Below are 6,272 nucleotides of genomic sequence, written 5' to 3'. Positions count from 1 at the left end.
GGGCTAGGACACGGGCGTGTCATGGCCAGGTGAAGGACACGGGCAAGAGACACGGGCGTGTTCCAGGCAATGTGAAAACCCCTGTAGGTGTGCATTTAGAATTAATTCCACACGGGTATAGGACACGAGCGTGTCCCTGTATTGCTTTGGCCGTGTGAGCCACACGGGCTAATAGCACGACCATGTTGAAATGTCACACGAGCGTGTGACCCTGTGTTAAAAGTTATTTTCAGAGTTCTTTAAAGGACTCGGATTGTTTCTGAATGGGTTCCAATGGATGTTTTGGGCTTAGTAGGCTCTTATTAAGGAGTTTAGAAATAAATTTGAAAATGTTTTACTTTGACCATGTTTTGGTGTTATGAGAATGTCTATATGCATAAGTTTAAGTTAGGTAATGCCTCATATTCTAACCCTGTGTGGGGCATGGGTGTGGGGTGTTACAGATTTGCTGTAGATTAATTTTTAGATATTTGTGCATTGGTTGATTTAAACTTTAAGACATGAGAGAATCAAGCATACTAAGTTATTTTTCAGCAATTAAAAAAATTAGGTTGTTTCCCTAAATTGAAGTTTGAAATTTGCAAGTTTGGCATCAAAACCATGATTTTTTGTAAGATTTTAAGCCTTTAGAGTATACGTTTTTCTTGCTCATTTTATTATTGGTTATGAATGTGTCAATTTGATTTGATATTCTAAAACTTGCTTCGATTATACATCTTGAGACCACACTTTTGATTTGATATAATAAGATGATAAAGACACTTAGGTTTTAACCCACTTATCCCATAAAAGGCTGGCCTTTTAGTTAACCCTTAGTGAACCCCATTGAGCCTAACACACGTTTCTTGATTTACCCATTAACGTTAACCCATAACTCATTCTTTTCGTTGAGACTTTTTCAAATTTCATTGACTCTCTTTTTGTCGAGATTTGATTTTTTTAGTTGCATAGCTATGCTCTTCTGGTTGATTTGCTGAATTATTTCTTCTTATTCTCAAAAAAAAAAAAAAAAGAAAAGATCAAAAAAAATATTGATTTTTATTTAGTTCTTTTTTTATTGAGCTTGAACAATTAAATTCATATTTTGAGAAAAATCTCATTTTTGTTCTTGAATAGTTCTTGATTGATACGCTTGTTTTTAATTCATAGTTGTTCATTTTTCTGGTTTGGTAAGTTATCAACTCGATCTCGATTATAACCATCTTTTCTAGCCTTTATCCACACCCTTAACCTAAGCCCCGTTACAACTTCTTAAAGACATTTTGATTAGTGTGTCATATCATTTTATAGTCGTGGAGATTTGATTTTCAATCAAGCTTTTGGTAATGTCATTTCTTGTTCGACTGTTAAGTGCTTATTCTTGAACCTTAAGCACTTTGAGTGATTTGAGTGAATCTTTAGTGAGGATGTCAATTCTTATAGATTTTGAATTAAAGTAATTACTTAGATAAGGGGAGATACCTATGTTTTCGTGTTTAAAATTTTTTAGCTTGGATTGCTTGAGTCTTTAGTGTCCTTTTAGTGGAATTACCAATGCATGATTAATTTTGAATTATCTCGAAACATTATTGATGAGAATTATAAGTTGAGAAAGATTAATTTTAATGTGAGTTGAGGATTTTGCTTTAGGACAAGCAAATGCTTAAGTGTGGGGATATTTGATAAATGATAAAACTAACATATTTTAATCTCATTCTTAATGCATTTTTGGATTATTATTTATGCAAACTGGTGAATTTGATGCTCCAAATCCCTTTAATTCATGTTCTTATACTTAGGTGAGCATTTGGGAGCAAAAGGAGCAAAAATCAAAGAAAAATAGCAGATTTTAAGAGCCATACGAGCTGGGCGCATACCCATGTGCCAGCTCGGATCGATTTCGCACCCTACTTCCCAAATACAAAAAAAAACAACATAATTTTTAGGCTTTCTATGCATTCTAAAGTCTATAAATACCAAATAGAAGAAGAGATATGGGAAGATTGAAGACCTCCTATTAATTTCTTTCAAAGATTTTATGAGTTTCTTTAAGTCTTGTGGTTATTCTGACTTTGAGATGTTTTCATTTAGGATTATGAACTAATTCCCTAGATAACTAGGGAAGATGAAATCTAAGACGAACTATATTATATGATTTCTGATTTACATTATAAGTATTTGATTTTTGTTGATGGTCACTAAACCGACTAAAAATTCGACTAAGGCAAGCGCACCTATCGAACAGAAGTATAGTTATGGTGAGACCGGAAATATCGTATCCACAAGGACTAAAAGTACATGTAATTACTATCTTTTTATTATCCAGCCTAATAATTAAAGGGATGTTTTTAAACTAAAATTAACTATCTAATTAACTAAGAACACGACAGAGATTAAAGTTGGAAAATACTTTTGGAAAACCGATGGAGAAGACAATAACTAAGGAGGAATCCACCTAGACTTCACTTATTACTTCTGAATTAAACGATTTATTCAACTGACTTAATCCGTAGGAATCCCTAGCTTATGTTAATATCTTTCTCGAGACTAAAAACAACTGACTCTAGGTTGATTAATCGAAATCTCTTTCTAATTAAAACCCCTATCGTCGCATTAACTCAATCTATGGACTCCCTTATTAGATTTGAATCTAATACGATAGATTTATGTCGTCCTATCTCTAGGATTGCATGCAACTCTGCTTAATTATGGAAGATCTACTCTTAAACGGCACTTTTGCTCCCACTGAATAAGCACATCAAAACCTGAATTAATATCCTGGAATATTAAAGCAAGGATTAAAACTTATAATTAAGAATAAGAAAAGTATTTATCATATAATTCAAATAATAATAAGATCTATCTTAGGTTTCATCTCCCTTAAGTATTTAGGGTGTTTAGTTCATAACGATTAGGGAAAACATCTCAAAATTGGGAAAATAACAAAACATAAGAAACCCAAAAACTTCAGTAGAGATTGAATGGAAATCTTTAGTCTTGAAGTAATTCCTGCTTCTGAACTGATTCCAATGGCTATCTTCGAGTATTTTCTGCCTTCCACTCTTTGTGTCCCTTGATCCTCTTCTCATGTGTTTAAATAGACTTTGGAATGCCCAAAATAGGCCAAAATTAGCCATTTTCGAGTAGAATTAAAATAGGTCTCGACAAGGACACGACCATGTGGCATGCCTGTGTGGTGGTGCTCAAGCCGTGTGCAATTCTGATATGGTTTTAAGTCAACACAACTATGACACACAGGCGTGTGGATTACCCGTGTGTCTTACACGGGCGTGTGGATTACCCGTGGGCTACGTGCAGTACTGAAATAAACCTATTTTGTCCCTTTTTGGCCTTTTTCTTGCACTTTTTGCTTTCCTATGCTCATCTGGATATAAAACTTGAAATTAAAGGATTAGGAGCATCAAATTCACTAAATCTTATGATAAATCATCCAAGAATATGCCAAGTATGGGATTAAAATATGTTACTTTTAAGGTTTATCAAATATCCCCACACTTAAGCATTTGCTTGTCCTCAAGCAAAATCCTCATCTCACAATTAAAATAAATTCTTCTCAACTTATAATTCTCATAAAAAAATGTGTCTGAAATAATCCAAAAATAATTATACATTGAGAATTCAATTAAGAGAACATTAAAAATTTCAAACAATCCAAGTTAAGCATTTTAATCATAAAATCACAGGTACCCCCCTTTATCTAAGTAATTACCTTTAATGCCAAATCGACAAGGGTTGACATTCTCACTGAGGATTCACTCAAATCACTTAAAGTGTTTAAGGTTTAATAATTAAGCACTCAATAGTCAAACATGAAAAGTTATTACCATAGGCTTCCATGAAAATCAAACCTCCACCACTATAAATGAGATGATGCACAAATCAAAAGGTCTTTAATAGGGTTGTAATGAGGCTTGGGTTAAAGGTGTGGATAAAGGCTAAAAAAGAGTGTTAGAATCGAGATTAATTAAATTTATTACCAAACTTACAAAAATAAATCTAATTGCTGAATTACAAATAGGTGCCAGAATTAAAACTATCCAAAACTAATGAAGTGAGCTTTTTCTCAATAATATAACTTTAACTTATCCAAGCTCTTTATAATATGCAATTTTATGAATATAATATACTTTTTTTTCTTTCCTTTTTTAGAATAAGACAAATACAAAAATGTAAAGTACGTAAAGAAATAATTCAACAACTGAAATGAACAAACATAGTTAGGTAACTAATCAAATCAAATCTCGATAAAAAAGAAGTCAATCAAAAGAGAGAAATTCTTAAGGCGTCAAAAAGGGTTAAGTTGTGGGTTATCATTAAGGGGAAAATCAAGAAAAAATGATTAAGGCTCAAAGGGGTTTACTAAGGGTCAATTATATGGGTAGGCTTTTTATGGGGTAAGTGGGTTAAAACCTAAGTGCCTTTATCATCTCAGTATATCAAATCAAAGGTGTGGTCTCGACATGTATAATCGATGTAAGTTCTAGAATAAAAAATCAACATTGACTCATTCATAACCATCAATAAAAGTGAGCAAGAAAGATATATGCTCTAAACGACTCAAAGTCTCACAAAAATTATGGGTTTTTGGTGTCAATTCTGTAAATTCAAAACTTTAAGATATTACCTCGATTTAAGGAAACAACCTAGCAATTTTAATTCTCAAAATTGCAACTTATCATGCTTGATTCTCTATTGTCCTCAAGTTTAAATAATCAATGCATAGTTACCTATGTTTTAATAAAAAAACATATCAATAAAAATCATAAATCAATCAAAATTCATTCTAATTGTAATATGACAAAATTATTTGAGAACAAGATATAATTCAGGAAATTTCTGATAATCATAATATCATAACCTTCCCATACTTAAGATGTACATTGTCCTCAATGTACAAAGATAGATAATAACAATATAAGCATAATATCATAAAAGAGGGGGAGAAGCGAAACTGCCCTGAATTTGGATGTAGTCCTTGGAATAGTGAAAGCGGGTTTATAGACATTGGAAATGATGTGCATGTGGACCTGGGTAGAGGTGAAGGTGGTGGTAGAGGTTGGGTTCCACAATCACAGCGCTAAGTGAAGAGGTTATCGTGGTGGTCGATGTCATGGTGACTATGGTCGTAATCGAACAGGACATGGAAGTCGTGGATTATCTTTCCCCATAGGATTGTTAGTATATTCCTAAGTAGCACCAAACGACTGAACCTTTTGAAACTGCGATATCACCAGTAATGTTTTAGGAAGTTATATCGATGGGGTTGTTATGGTTACTCATAAAGGAACAGCCATAAAATTAAGGGGTTCAAAATATATTAATAAAAGTCTTTTAGAACATGAAAAATTAAAATAAAAATAAAAACAAAAGAGAAAGAAAAACAAAGTGAAAATAAATGGACTCAAAAGTCCTCATCGGCAGCTGGATCGTGAGGTGGTGGTGCAGGAGGCGAAATGTGGAAATGCTAGCAAATTTGCTGCAGATTCACCTCTATGCTGTTGAATCGCTGAGTGCAATATTACTCGAATCGATTCAGGTGGTCAGAAATTTCTGTCAACAAAGCAGCCGCATAAACTAGTCCGGGACTCGGTGGAGGTGGAGAATGTGGGTTCTCATGGAGTGAAGGGATATCGTCAGTAATATCCTCAGGGTCATCTTGATCGGTGGCTTGTGCTAGTTGGTATTGACGAGGATCGAACCCACGATGACGCTCTGTCATCCTCATGTGGAGCATACTTGAGATGCCCTGTGGGGACATCTGATCAATGAGTGTGAGTGATGAGGATTGTGCCAATGTGTTCAGAAGCCCAAAGTGTCGAGCTAAACGAGTCACGTAAGGGCTAATATTGATGACTTCCTTTCGGTGTCATTTGGTTTGATGGCGAAAGGCGAGGGCGATGAAGTAAGCGAGATCGAAAACATGCCCTTGCTTCATGCTCCATAAGAAGTATACATCGTGAGTGTTAACGACGCCAGTGCTTTCTCGTCTCCCTATTAAGTTGTGACCTAAAAGGGCGTGGAGATATTCTAATTCTGGAGATAGAGTCGACGCCTTAGAGCGTCTGGGGCCATAGATGCCCGTAGCAGGAATGAGGGCTGCCCAACATGAGGAAGGTGCGTAATGGATGTGACGGTGGAGATGGGGAAAATTGTCGGCCTCCATAAAGCTTTCTGTATAAAGTCCCAAGGCAACTCCAAATTCTGGGACACTCAATTACCGCACTAGACCACCAATACAGAATTGGACTGTGCCTGGGTCGTCATTTTCTGTC

This window comes from Gossypium arboreum, chromosome 7 (genome assembly GCF_025698485.1).
Source record: "Gossypium arboreum isolate Shixiya-1 chromosome 7, ASM2569848v2, whole genome shotgun sequence".
In the NCBI taxonomy this organism is placed as follows: Eukaryota; Viridiplantae; Streptophyta; class Magnoliopsida; order Malvales; family Malvaceae; genus Gossypium; species Gossypium arboreum.
The sequence above is the reverse complement of the archived record's forward strand: the minus strand, read 5'-3'. Positions refer to the sequence as shown.